We start from the raw sequence: 15680 nt of genomic DNA on the forward strand, positions 1-15680 counted from the left end.
AAGTACCTCCACAGCTGTATCTTGATAAGTCTTTATTCTATCACACGACTAGTTTCGGCGGCACATTACCGCCATCCCCAGGCCTCGCCATTCCGGAAAGAGTATTTGATTTCATTGGTGCCTTTACTGTGGGATTCTTGTTACTAGCACACTCGGGTTAGCTTACATCAGGAGTCTATTCTCGACACCATGAGAGTCAAATTTCCCAAATACTGTTGTCATACGTCCTCCTCTTATTCGTCGTCCAGGTGCGAATGTGGAGTTTCGATGAAATGGAGCGATTACAACACAGCGGAATGGAAGAGTTTGCCAGGGACTTGTTGACATGCTGCATTGTTTCCGCTGTATCCACATTGCAGCAGTACAATGACGCGAGAGCAATATCGACTTAGTACACAGATCATTTTACGTCTATAACTGTGTGTGCAAGTACAGGAAGTTTCATGCAGGTAACAGAATGAACGCGGATGGTGAGATATTGGCCACGTAACGCGATACGCGACTTGTCAATTCGCTAATGTCCAAAACCAACTCGAACAGAGGTTTTACTCTCTAAACAGCTATATAAAACTGTCGCTATGGTTCTACCAGTGACTTTTGCTCGTCGTCTTTGTGTTAGCTAATCTCGAAACGTCGGCTGTACATACATTTGGAGATTTATCGGCACGTGTGCTAGAACACAGCCGTATTTTAAAATCATGTTAGTACATTCCAGCCGTTCGAGTAGCGGCACTTGCCTTGTTAGAAGAAATACACAAAAAAAACGAAGCAAGAAGCACGTAGTATGCCCGAAGAACGGAACCCGCGTCCTCTAAATGCGGAAGCGCCAACGTTCAATGCCCGGCGTGCAAACGCGGGACTCAGCTCATCTGTGGCGTTCCAAATGCACCCGCTGTTGTTCTTCTTGCTTATGATGTCTGTGCGTCTCGCAAGACCGTCAGTAGGTATTTTTAGTCCAGTCAGTGAAATGGAAACGCACTTTAACTCATAGCCACTGTAACAAAATTACGCTTAAATATATTTCAAGTCTCTTACAAGTTCCAATTTATTGTCTAAATTGTTAAGTACTGCGACACCATCTTTTCGTTATTCTACAGTTTGCCATTGCAACGAAATCTTGTTGCTGTGATGTCACTTGGCGAGTTCATAAATGATTTTATCTAAAAACTTTATTTTGTGGCCTGTAGCTCATCACATAGCGTAGAGAGTGTTTTACAGTTCATACTAAAAAACTTCTATAGGTTGTAGATGGGGCCTAGTCGACCAAGTTTTACATTGTAAACGTCATGCACCGACGCTATAAATCGTCAAAAGTGATAGGCGCCGGGGCCTGTAACTGTGTCTATATACAGGCTAATACCGTGACGATGCTACAAGCTCTCTAGTATGACGGAGAAGGATAAGTGTATCAATTTGAGGTCAGGGTCCCCGTACCGGAAAGCAGCGAGTCGAAAGTTATGAGCGAAATCGGTCTCATACCTATGACAGTGGAATACATGTACTGTTACTGTTGTTGTTAAGACTGTAGCTGAGGCAACTTTCAGAGGCAGTAGTACGGACCAAAACAAGGACAAAATGTCTTGTAAACTTGGACACTGAACTACATACCTGTGGAGCCATGAGCACTTGTTCTTCTTCGCTACTGTTTCGTCTACTGAACAAGTTCTCATAGATTCTCAGGTGTGCAGTTTAGGATCCACGTTTAATGGACATTTTCTCCTCGTTTTGGTCCATACTACCACCTCTGAAAGTTGCCTGACCTACAGTCTAGCAACAACAGTAACAGTACATGTATTCCACTGTCAGAGCTATCAGAATGGTTGTCGCCCACGACTATCGACTCGTTTGTTTCCGGCACAGGGATCCTTATCTCAAATTGCTAGATTAATCCTTTTCCATCATACTAGAGAGTTTGTAACGGCCCCACGGAATCACCCTGCATCACATACATTTACAGGCGTCGCTGCCTGTGACTTCAACGCTCTGGTGCGTCACTGAATCATGTTACGCAAAAAGCAAATGGGATTTCGGCGGGGCTCATCCACGGCAGATGCACTATTTATAGAAAAAACAAATAACCGAAAAACAGAGAGAGTGTAATAGTAAAACACATTTAGCGTTCATTGATTTTATTAATGTACTAGATAATGTCTTCAGAGAGAATCTGTGGAGAATTATGAGGAAATGAGGTTAGCCACAACACCCAATAAAAGCTTTAAAAAGTCTGTACAAACACACGACTAAAATTTTAGATTTAAGTGGCACTGAAACAGCATTAGTTACAAACTAAGGACTAAGACAAGGGTACAGCGTTTCACCCACAGTTTTTAACGTTTATTTATGTGACATCGGTCCTATCCAAAACTTGACCTACTAAGCCCCCTCTACAACCTCTCAAAGTGTGTAACATGAATTGTGAAACACCTTGTAGTTGCGAAGCATGCTGAAGCAACAGAATAAAGTTTACACATAAAATTACTTATTACCTTGCAAAGTAACACCACAATAACGACACTTCGTTGCACTGGTAACCTGTATACGAGGGAAACATGGTGCTGGAGTACCTGACAGTCTAGAGAACAACGTAAATCTCACAATAGACCAAAAATGTTTATAGGCATAATTTTGTTACAACGGAGATTACTTACGTGTTTGTATTTCACGTACTGTAATAAAAATACGCACTGAGGACAAAAGGGTGCTGGAACTCGTTTGGGCACAAGCAAGAACAACGGTCAGTTGTCTCCCCAGCGGGCGAACTGTAATCTGCTTAAAGGGCTGCTGTAAAGGCGATCATGACTGATTCTCCAGTTTATCTCAGAAACTAGTAGCCTGCCGACGTGACAAGTGAAGTATTTTTTCCTCGCTTGTCGAGACTGCTTTTGATGTTCAATATTCGGAAACACATTCTGGTTTAGCACATCGTTACTCACCGTTGTTGCTGTCGGTGTGGGGTGGCTGGCTTAGCGGAAGGCGTCCCGTGGCGGCGGCTGCAGTGGTTGGCGGCTGAGTATCGGCCCTGGCCGTGAACCCGGCTATATAAGAGCGACACACTTCCAGCGCTCCCCCTCCCCCCCTCCCCCCGGCCTGGGGCCGCCTAACGGCAGACCACTTTCCTCCTCGCGGGACCTATTGAGGCTACGCCGCCGCTCTCGGGCTGTTCGCACTCGCCAGGGAAGCGACTCACCTCCGACAGCTACAACGCAATAAAATAAAAAACTTCCTAAAATGACGACGGCGAACGAAAAGTTATCTCACTATTTAAAAAATGCAGTTTCCACAACGAGACATTGTCTCGAAACCTAACAGAAAATCCAAACAGATTCTGGTCGTGCAGACTGACACTTATTGAACTACACGGAAAAAAATACGTACATTACTTAAAAACTGCGGCGTGCACACACTTTAGTCAACAACAAACATCACTATACGAGTGGCGTTTGAAACGTCCGTGCAAAAATAAAAACCACTTACGTGTTTGGGTTAAACCTTTTTTATTTTTCGACATACCGTAAAATGGGGTTACTTTGTGACAGTTTCGCTCGCATGGGCCACACAGTGTAAATTATGAAGTTTAGTAACTAATACCAAGAAGTTGCTGAAACCTTCCACTATGTGGCGATATGTTATACAAATAAATATATTCAACAGAAAACCATTATATAACTCTTACAAGTTGTCACAAAGTTACCCCACTGGGTGGGGCTACTACGTCACAAGCTTTGTTTTTGCTTCGAAATGCATGGAAAATAAACATTGACACAAAATTACCCCATCAGATGTTTATTTAAAGCAATATGCAAAACATTGGTTTATTGTTTGGCGCCGGCCAGTGTGGCCCAGCGGTTCTAGGCACTTCAGTCTGGAACCGCACGACCACTACTGTCGCAGGTTCGAATCCTGCCTCGGGCATGGATGTGTGTGATGTCCTTAGGTTAGTTAGGTTTAAGTAGTTCTAAGTTCTAGAGGACTGATGACCTCAGATGTTAAGTCCCATAGTGCTCAGAGCCATTTGAACCATTTGAACCATTTATTGTTTGACAACATAAAGAATTTACAAAGGTAGCTACTTAATCTAAAAGTAAATCTTTAACATCAAAAAGACCTCGCTTTCCTACTGGTGTTGGAAGTGCTATTTTATACAGAACGTCCTCTGTTGAATAATAAATGGAATCATGTCGTTCTGGCCACTTCCAGCATATTTTTGACCTTTCCATGTCGCTTACCATGTAGCCTCCTGGCTTGATATCAGTCACTCTTCCAGGGAACATTTCCCCTTCGAAGTTCACTACCAGAAAGACATCAAGTTTGAATGTGCATTCAGGGATCTTCTTAGTAGCCCTTTTCAAGTTGTGGACGTTTCTTGTGTCTCGATGTCACTTACCGGTAGTATAAGGTGCGTCTCTGTCTGATGGCTCATCTGATGAACTTTCACAGCTTTCGAGTCACTCGGATCATCATCGGTCCACTTCATGCTTTCGCTCTCATCTAAGGACTCGACCTTATCAGTGACTCTTCTTGAGATTTCAGAACACTTTTTCTTCAGCTGCTGAGTATTACCGGCACCAGGACTCGAAGATTTCGCCTTCGTCTTACAAGTGGTCGCTTCTACTATTGGTATGCTGGTTTTATGGTTGTATAATTATACTGCTTGCATAAACAATTAACAATCAGGTATACATACCTGTTTTCTGCAGTTCTTTCACATGAACGGCTCCAGCAGACAAAGTTTACAACAATTCAAACAATGGCTCCAAAGCAGGTTTCAACACGAACGCACTGCTGACGAACAAAAGAAGTGCGGCAGATGCAGCTCGCTGCCGCTGGAGCTAATCTTTGGTTTCTAGGCATCTTGGACGCAGCGGGAGATTCGAAATAAGCGAAAATTAACGTATGTCACAAAGTAGCCCCTACAGTTACAAAGTAACCCCATTTTACGGTAGTCTCCTTTTAGAATTATACACTTCGTCCAACGCTGTTCTAATTTGTTGATCCCTTCCGAATAATAGCAATCGTCCAAGTCCGCAAAATAGCTATTACTTGCTGCACTCACCTCCTCGTTTGGATAAACTATTTGTCCCTCCAGCCAATTCTTCAAATTGGGAATAAATAGTAGTCCGAGGGAGCCAAGTCTGGAGAATAGGGGGGATGTGAAACGAGTTGGAATCATATTCCCATTAATTTTGCGACCACAACTGCTGAGGTGTGTGCTGGTGCATTGTCGTGATGGAAAAGGACTTTTTTGCGGTCAAATCGCCGGCGTTTGTCTTGCAGCTCTGTTTTCAAACTATCCAACAACGATGAATCATATGCACCTGTAATAGTTTTACCCTTTTCCAGATAGTCGATGACGATTAGCCCTTGAGAATCCCAAAAGACAGTTGCCATAACCTTTCCGGCCAAAGGAATGGTCTTCGTCTTTTTTGTTGCAGATTCTCCCTTCGTAACCCATTGTTTAGATTGTTGTTTCGTCTCAGGAATATAGTAATGTATCCATGTTTCATCCACAGTAACGAAACGACGCTTAAAGTCCTGCGAATTCTTCCTGAACAGCTGCAAACCATCCTTGCAACACTTCACACGATTCCGTTTTTGGTCAAGAGTGAGCAATCGCGGAACCCATCTTGCGAATAGCTTTCTCATGTCCAAATGTTTATGCAAAATATTATGTAACCGTTCATTCGAGATGCCCACAGCACTAGCAATCTCACGCACCTTAACTCTTCTGTCATACCACCATATCATGGATTTTATCAATCATTTCTGGAGTCGTAACCTCCACAGCGCGTCCAGAACGTTCAGCATCACTTGTGTCCATACGGCCACTCCGAAAATTTTGAAACCACTTATAAACTGTTCTGATCGAAGGTGCAGAGTCACCGTAAAGTTTATCAAGCTTCTCTTTAGTCTCCTGAGGTGTTTTGACTTTCATAAAGTAATGTTTAATCATCACATGAAATTCCTTTTCGTCCTATTTTTTGACAATCACTCGACTTCCATTATTCACACGAGTGCCAAACACAAAGAAATAGACCAATATGGCTGAAACTTGGTGTGCGTTCTTCGCAAAGATGCTTCTAACTAAACATGACCACGATACGCGCCGGTGGTGCTATGTCTCGGATTTTTCAGACGCCCCTCGTAGATATTCGGATTTAGGTTATGACATGTTCGATATGCCTGGCATCACTGACGATGATGTGGCGCAGATGAATAGCGAAATTCTGTCGACGACCTCCTGTATGGCTGTTTTCAGCTCAGCAGTGGCTTTGCAGTCATTGCTGTACACCTTGTCTTGAATATAGCGCCACAAAAACGAGTGGCATGTGTTCAGATCCGGAGAATATGGCGCCCAGTCGAGGCCCACGACAGTGGCTTCTGGGTACCCCAGAGCCAGAATGCGGTCCCTAAAGTGCTCATCCAGGATATCAAACACTCTCCTGCTTCGATGGGGTCTAGCTCCGTCTTCCATGAACCACATATTGTCGAAATCAGGGTCACTTTGAGTAATGGGGATGAAATCACCATCCAAAACCTCCACGTACCGTTCGGTAGTCACCGTGCCATCGAGGAATATCGTAGCGGTCATTCGTTGAGCGTGATGAGACTTCTCGATCGGGAAATTCGGATTATCAGTCCCCCAAATGCGCCAATTGTGTTTATTGCCCAAATGAAAGTGGGCTTCGTCGCTAAACCAAACCATACAGCCGCATCTTAATTTCCATCATCCCCCGCGGCCAACCGTGTATTTTTTACGTCCTACCGCGAACCGTTCAGTAGTTATGACGATTTTATTTCATATAGTTCAATGGTTGTCGTCCTGCATTTAAAGTACGCTAGTGACAAGACACATTCACCGCCTTCTCTACGCGATAGCAAAGGATGTACTACCGGCGACAGTGCTGCTAAAGCAGAGTTACAAAGCAGACCCTTTCGAAATTTCTTCATAAAAGAAGACGATGTAAATGTTCCACAATTCGAATCAAGAACAGCTAACAACATGAGCAGGTTAAAAGTAAGTATCCTCGGAGAAGTGAACCAACTGAAATCACTCAATAAAAACAATTCTTCGTCGATATACAAAAGGGTTTTCGATCATATATTGTGTTCGAACATTATGAATAACATCGAAGAAAACGATTTATTGACATTTAATTAGAAAGCCTCGTCTAGTGAAACACAACTAGCCCTTTATTCACACGAAGTGTAGAGTGCTATCGACAAGGGATTTCAAATAGATTCCGTATTTCTATACTTCCAGCCTTCTTAAGTTTGCTTGCACATGATGCTGTTGTTTAGTGTCTAGTAAAGTCATCAGAAGATCAAAGCAAACTGCAAAACGATTTAGAAAAGATATCTATACGCCCCTCACAAGCGGCTAGTAGTGAAATTGTGTGCTTATGGAATATCGTCTCAATTACGTGACTCGATCTGTATTTCCTGTCAAAGAGGTCACAGTCCGTAGTAACTGATGGAAAGTCATCGAGTAAAACAGATGTGATTTCTGGCCTTCCCCATGGTAGCGTTATAGGCCCTTTGCTGTCCCTCATCTATACAAACAATTTAGGAGACAATCTGAGCAGCCCTCTTAGGTTTGCTTGCACATGATGCTGTCGTTTAATGTGTGGTAAAGTCATCAGAAGATCAAAAGAAATTGCAAAACGTTTTAGAAAAGATATCTATACGCTGCCAATAATTGGCAATTGACCCTAAATAATGAAAAGTGTGAGGTCATCCACGTGAGTGCTAAAAGCAATCCGTTAAACTTCAGTTACACGACAAATCTCGGTCGGGCACACAGTTTTAATCTGCCAGGAAGTTTCATATCAGCGCACACTCCGCTGCAGAGTGAAAACCTCATTCTGGAAATATCTATGAATTACAACTTAAATTGGAAAGGACACATAGAAAATGTTGTGGGGAAGGCAAACCAAAGACAGCGTTTTATTGGCGGCACACTTAGAAAATGTAACAGATATACTAAAGAGACTGTCTACACTAAACTTGTCCGTCCTCTTTTGTAGTACCTCTGCGCGGTTTGGAATCCTTACCAGATAGGATAAGCGGTGTACATCGAGAAAGTTCATAGGAGGACAGCACATTTTGTGTTATCCAGAAACAGGGGAAAGAGTGTCATGGACGTGACTCAGGATTTGGGGTGAACATCATTACAACATAGGCATTTCTCTTTGCGACGGGATCTCCTCACGAAATTTGAGGCACTAACTTTCTCCTCTGAATGCGTAAATATTTTCGTGACACCGGTCTACTTAGGGAGAAACGATCTTCTTAATAAAATAAGGGAAATCCGAGATCATACGGAAAGATACATGTGTTCCTTTTCTCCGCTCACTGTTCGAGAATGGAATAATAGAGAACTGGTGAGGATGTGGTTCGATGACCCTGCTACCTGGCCTTTTGTGTGATTTGCAGAGCAGCCATTTAGATGCAGACGCAGATGTAGGGACCGCAATGGCTGCGAGAACTACAGAGGAATCAGCTTACTTGACACCACATGCAAAGTTTATGCAACACTAGTGGTTAAATGTTGTAGCTGAGAGTTTGTTACGCAAAAAGCAAATGGGATTTCGGCGGTGTTCATCGACGGCAGATGCACTATTTATAATAAAAAAATAACCGAAAAACAGAGAGAGAGTGTAATGGTGAAACAGATTTAGCGTTCATTGATTCTATTAAGGTATTCGATAACGTCGATAGAGAGAAACTGTGGAGAATTATGAGGAAGAGGTTAGCCACAACACCCAATAAAAGCTTTAAAAAGTCTGTACAAACACACGATTATAATTTGAGATTTAAGTGGCACTGAAACACAGCACATAGCTACGAACTAAGGACTAAGACGAGGGTACAGCGTTTCACCCACACTTTTAACATTTATTTAGATGACACAATTTGGAAATGGAAGGAGATTTTGAACGGGCAGTTAAGATTATCAGTAACTTCCGCTAGAATCGCCTTTCATACGCGGACGACGTCGCACTGCTGGCGGACTGTGAAGATGACCCACAAAGGGAGTACACTCATTAGGTAAGCTTTGTGAACAGTATCATTTGACGGTTTCGTAAAAGGAGACAAAATTAGTGACTTTCGAAGGGAAATATACTGTACGGACAAAAACTGTAATTGACAGTATAATAATAAAACAGGTCAAACGTTTTAATTATTTAGCTTGTGACGTCACATATAGTATAACGAAGACATATAGAAGAAATTAACGAAGTTTGGGAATATATGTAGAACAATAAAAAGATGTATAAAAAAATAAAACGAGGAAAGAAGCGAGATCGAAATTTTATTGAACTATGGGAGTTCCAGCGCTTGTTTACAGAAGTGGAGCGTGGGTTGTAAGTGAACATCAAGAAAGTCGAATACAAGCAACGGAGGTGAGGTTTCGGAGAACAGTACAGGGATGCACAGGAGCTGACAGATTTAGAAATTCGGAAGTTAGGGAAGAGCTGAATATATTTAACATCCTCAATAAAATACAAGCTAATAGAAGAAACCAGAATGAACATCTCTAAAGAATGAATGGAGAAAGTTTACCTAAAATAAAATGAACATATGGAAAGAATCAGGGGAGAAAGTTTACCTCTCCAGATAAGAAGATTTAAGCCGTTTGGGAGAAGAAGCCAAGGGAGACCGAGAAAACGATGGATACCGTAACAGCCAAAGCAAAAAGAAAAGGCCTCATGTCTAAAGTGAAGATGATGATGATCACTAACGTTCAAAGTATTTCAGTCGCTAACTGCACAAAGGAAACATGTCAAAAATTTTCAAAATTCATTTTATTCCATCAGAGAAGTCAGAGTAGGCGCATCATTTTCTTCAGAGACGGAACTTTCCCACGGGCAACAAAGCGCCTCTAGCAACAGATGTAGCTCACCGCCCACTACTGAAAGGGAACGTGCCTTGTACATGTCCCCTTTCTGCTGTAAACAACACAGTGATTTTGGCACCGTCGGGAGGAAACTGAAAAACCAGGGACGATGTTACACGGTAATGAAATGATTCACGTCATGTTGCGTTCTTCACACATGAAACACAAATTTGGTGTTCACGTGAAAATGGAAGACTTTACACAGTGCAGTTCTTGCTGGTGAACATTCTACGGAAAAACGTGTTCCAAAGGAGCAAAGGATTTCTTTTGCCCTGTCAGTCACGAATTTAGTTTCACCAAAGATATACTGCAGGTAGCTCAATGTAACAGAGATAACAGCTTTTAATTAGGAACATTTAGGTGAATACAGAACTTGCCAAGGAAAGTGCCTATAGAACCAAACCACCCACAAACATCTTAAAAATGAATGATATTAAAAAAGAAAAGTCTGGCCTCGGCAGCCAGAGACAGTGGCCATGTTTGCGTGAATGTGTGTGTATGTGTTGTGTAACTAAGAAGGAGGCCTTTTGATGCAAAGCTTATTTCCAGAATGAGATTTTCACTCTGCAGCGGAGTGTGTGCTGATATGAAACTTCCCTGCAGATTAAAACTGTGTGCCGGACCGAGACTCGAGCTCGGGTCCTCTGCCTTTCGCGGACAAGTGCTCTACCAACTGAGCTATATTTTTTTATTTTATTTTTTTTTAATTTGATTTTAGTTTATATATATATAAAGTCGTCGTGCGACGTAGTGGAAGACCAGTTCTTACAGGAGCGCCTGAAGTGTCTCCGCCTACAGCAGGCCACCTCGTCCAAACGTGTCTTCTCATTGCGTAGGCGTGGGTTCTTGGTAGCAGATCTATTCAGTTCGGTTCGGTTAATACAGTTTTCAGCTTCTCAGGGCTTGGACGTTCCAGCTACGAGGTGGGTCATCGAAGGTGCTCTGTAAGAAATTGGAAAAATATTGCTTATAGCGTGGGTTGCGTATCAGGACGCAGTGTCGTTCGTTGAGATAAGTCCAATATCCTAGCGTAGACTTGTCACCAGAAGTAAAAAGATAGCGGATCGTGTGGCCACAGATCCAATTCACAGAGTGAGTTTTGCCGGAGTATTAGAAAGTCTTATCGGGGTACAAAAGCAAGTGGACGTCGATCTGAGCTGGTGTCTGTCGAGTAAGAAATGCCAAAATTCGCCGCGCAAGTGTCCAGACGTCGAACTTTGTGCCACAGTGGAACCGGTGGACATCCGTGTCGTCCACTCCACAGTGGGTGCAGAGGGATGAATCGGCGAGATGGATGCGGTGCAGACGATCTCGGTTAACTTGTTTGCCATTCACGGTGATGTACCACGCTGATTGAACGTCTGATTCGAGAAAACGCGCATGGATCGCCTTCCATATGTGTCGCCACACGTACTGTGGATACTTACGTTCGATGGGGTTGGACGGGCGGCACTGCTGTAACAATTCGGAAACTGTTTTCGTGAGGTACAAACGTGTATGCGGTAAGGACCGGTAGACATAACTGAATTCCAGGAAAAATCGTTGGATGTAATAAAACGGGGTTGGAATGGTCGATACTAGGACTGGAGCGGAAAAGGAGGCCGGCGCAAAGTTGTGAAGCAGGAGGTTAGTAAGGCTCTGCGGGCAATGATGCCAAAGTTTTAGTTGGGAGCGGACGTAAAGTGCCTTGACACGAGTCGGCCCGTAGTTGAGTCCCACCCCGCCACAATCTCATGGCAGTGCAAGGGATTCATATTGAACCTTGAATAACATCCCCGAGCTGACGAAGGAGCCGAAAGCCATCAACAGTCGTCGGGCCAGGAGATTTGGGACTGGTAGTACTTGAGCCACGTGTGGTATACTGGAAGCATGATACATGTTCACGTATTGCGCGCGTTGGATAACGTCGAGAGCTCGTAGCCGGTGATCTGCGAGATTTGCTCTGATTGTCTGTAGCAAGCGTCTACCATTGATAGTCGCTGAGCGGCGCAGATCTGCTGCGAAATCAAGTTCAAGACATCTTATGGTGGCGGCGACACTAAGGGGGGCAAAGCATCTCTCCGGCAAGCCCTCACCAATGAGCAGGACCTTGGATTTTGACACGTCGAGGCAGCTCCCCGACGCTTCGCTCTAAGTCGCCACCCATGTCAGTGCCGCTCGTACTTCATCATCTATCCAAGCACGACTCACGGCCCCTCCTGACAGGTTTACTTCTGCCAGTACCTCGCCTCCTACCTTCCAAACTTTACAGCAGCTCTTCTGCGAACCTTGCAGAACTAGCACTCCCGAAAGAAAGGATATTGCGGACATGGCTTAGCCACAGCCTAGAGGATGTTTCCAGAATGAGATTTTCACTCTGCAGCGGAGTGTGCGCTGATATGAAACTTCCTGGGAGATTAAAACAGTGTGCCGGACCGAAACTCGAACTCGGGACCTTTGCTTTTCGCGGGCAAGTGCTTATTTGTTTTGTGCGACTCAAGATTTCCACTGTAATATGATTAGCAATCTATCCTTTACATAATACTGTCATGTTTAATTTACATTCCGGAAGAAAGGATGCAATTTTGGAATGCAATTTTGACACATATATGACAACAGAGGGAAATCAAACTGATGAGAGTTTAAGGATATGAACTAATTTTGATGTAATAATGTTTAAAATGTACTTCGCTTGAGAAAAATTCGTAAAATAAATTTACAACCTCAAAATACGAGGCGTATGGTTTATACTCTACATTGTATACTGGAAAAAATGGTTCAAATGGCTCTGAGTACTATGGGACTTAACTTCTGTGGTCATCAGTCCCCTAGAACTTAGAACTACTTAAACCTAACTAACCTAAGGACATCACACACATCCATGCCCGAAGCAGGATTCGAACCTGCGACCGTAGCGGTCACGCGATTCCAGACTGAAGCGCCTTTAACCGCACGGCCACACCGGCCGGCTGTGTATACTGGAAAAAAGGAAGCATGTCCAGTTGAAAAAAAAAAGTTTTTAAGCTGCTGGTGTCCAGAACACCACACATTAAAAATCTAGTAGAAGTCCACTTTAAGTTTAAATATATTTTGCCTTATTATCAGCTAGCTGTAAATCCAGCGGTGTACAGATTGTCCTGAGGTTTGGACACGCCAGCGGATGGTCGTGACGTCGTGGTTCCCCCTCGAAGTAGTCCCATCGGGCAACGCTGTACTTGCAATTTGAGACCGCAGTCCCCAGCCTGTTGAGAGCCCTCTAGGTTGTGAAGGATGTTTTACCTCCGGGCGCAAGTTCTTCCTTCAGCTCCAGGATACGATTTGGTGTTGCCTCGTTCCCTGGCGGAAGCCTCCTCCTTTCCATAGCGCCGTTGACAGCCACTGACGTCCAAACGAACCACTTTCTCCAGCGAAGCCGTCTGGTCTGTTGTCGGAGTCCGTGTAGAGGGTGACGCTTATCTGTCGTCTGTCTCTTACTCTCCACATCTTGCCGCCGTATACTGGGGACAGCTGTCCCTGTGAGCGGCTAGATCAGGGCCGGCCAAACGCTGCACAGTGTGCAGACGTGCGGAAGTGCTGCACATGTGCGCACGTGTGCGACAGCGACATCTGTTATTAGACATGTGTCCTAAATGAACGGCGGCGGCTCCACTTCCCTGTTTATGTGGTACAAGCAAGAGCGCAACATACCCAGACTCGTTTATCCCTGGTGACCGAACAGAGAAGTACTGCGAAATGGCAGGTACTGTGAAAAAGCAAAGAATGGAAGATCTATGTTCTCAGTCGTTTCGATCAAGCATCAGTGATGAAAATCTCCCGCAACTGCTTGCTTTTGTCAATGAGCCGTGCTTTTGTGCCTGATATTAACCATATTATTTCTCATGACCAGATGACCAGTGATAAACGTGTTTGGATTTATTCCTTTCATAATTAAAAATTATTGTTTACTAACTGTGCATTATTGCCTCATTCTGCTCCATGTTACATTATTATCAGAAAAATTGGTCATTAAACCGATTGTTGTATACTTACATTTAGGGTTTTTCTTTTCTTTTTTTTTTTTTTTTTTTTTTTGATGTGTGAAGGGCTACGCTCAGCTGAAGTCGATAAAACATAACATTCATCTAATTGTCGGTTATTATGCAGGTTTCAGACGGAACTGATGAAACATATAGCAATATTGGTACAGTTCAGCATCGAGAGGTCTGCGGTTGTCATTCTGTTCAGAGGTCAGTGAGACAGAAATTATGTGGGTGTAACTGAGGACACCGAGAATTAGTTATAGGAAACTTTGCATTGGTTTAATGTTATTTGAAACCATGACTAAGTTTCGTTGGAAGTCGCTAAGTGCTCTCTTTCTTAAATACTAGATCAAAAACATTACGCGTATTTACGTGCCGTCAGTCAAGCTGCCTTAATAAAAACCCACGGTTGTTAACTGTATTACTTGTCTTACTGGGTCAAACTGTTAACATAAAAGTAGACGCGTCAGTGAGTAGACTGTGAGAGTATTTTAAATGTTTAATACGCGAAATACCTTCCCACGGTTGGCTTGCAAGCTGTGGAAAGAGCACTAGAATGCGCCGGTACAGAGTACCCAGCAAGTGGATAAAGCGACATCTGTGCGTAGAAACATGCACTACATGAACGCTGACGGCTGCGGCGTGCACGCTGTGACCCGGAAGTTGCACATGTGCAGGAGCACCGCACGCGTGCGGAATTTGTGGCCGGCCCTGGGGTAGATCTTCACGCCTAAGCATTTGGGATGTAGCAGTGCTCTAGCTCTTATCCTTTCCAGCTAACATGGTGTATTCTTTTGAATTTCTTATTCCTCAGGAGAAAACTGCAAACTTGTGTCTTTGTTGGATTTGGCTACAGATGGTTCTGGTGGTAGTAAACCCCCCGTATTTCAAGGCTGCTAATTAATTTTTCCCCCACTTCCTCAGAGGTGCTTCCGCGGGCAGCATACATACTGTCATCGGGATGCGTTGGCTGTCTGTTGGTGTACACAGGCTGAACCACCTAAAACTTGCGCCGCAAATAGCGCCAGGTTGAGATTCATAGGAAGAATTCTAAGAAAATGTGACTCATCGACGAAAGAAGTAGCTTACAAAACGCTTGTTCGTCCGATTCTTAAGTATTGCTCATCAGTATGGGACCCTTACCAGGTTGGATTAATAGAAGAGATAGACATGATCCAGCGAAAAGCAGCGCGATTCTTCATGGGGACATTTAGTCAGCGCGAGAGCGTTACGGAGATGCTGAACAAGCTCCAGTGGCGGACACTTCAAGAAAGGCGTTACGCAATACGGAGAGGTTTATTATCGAAATTACGAGAGAGCACATTCCGGGAAGAGATGGGCAACATATTACTACCGCCCACATATATCTCGCGTAATGATCACAACGAAAAGATCCGAGAAATTAGAGCAAATACGGAGACTTACAAGCAGTCGTTCTTCCCACGCACAATTCGTGAATGGAACAGGGAAGGGGGGATCAGATAGTGGTACAATAAGTACCCTCCGCCACACACCGTAAGGTGGCTCGCGGAGTATAGATGTAGATGTAGATGTAGATGAAAATGAAAAGTGCTATTGATGTCCGATTTTTACAAAACGGATAGGTACTCAGCGACGCGTATTGTTAGCCAATCAACAGATTGTAATAGTACTTAGAAAGGAAACGTTTTGTACAAACATGCACTTTATTAAGTGGAACAATGGCTCTTCACTTTAACAAACTAAAAGTTGGGTAAATTAGAAAGTGGTGTTTGTTCCAGGATACTTCTGTGAGTCGTTTATGA

General features: G+C 43.7%; 1 protein-coding gene across 2 annotated transcripts in view; it reads right to left on the minus strand.

Moving 5' to 3' along the window:
• Positions 1–3000, minus strand: part of LOC124717161 — a 78067-nt gene extending 75067 nt beyond the window's left edge. For both annotated transcript variants that reach the window (XM_047243931.1, XM_047243929.1), the window contains exon 1: positions 2934–3000. The gene's annotated coding sequence lies outside the window, so the exon portion shown is untranslated. The remainder of the gene's footprint in view (positions 1–2933) is intronic.
• Between the last annotated feature and the right edge of the window lie 12680 nt (positions 3001–15680).

This window comes from Schistocerca piceifrons, chromosome 9, assembly GCF_021461385.2.
Source record: "Schistocerca piceifrons isolate TAMUIC-IGC-003096 chromosome 9, iqSchPice1.1, whole genome shotgun sequence".
NCBI lineage: Eukaryota > Metazoa > Arthropoda > Insecta > Orthoptera > Acrididae > Schistocerca > Schistocerca piceifrons.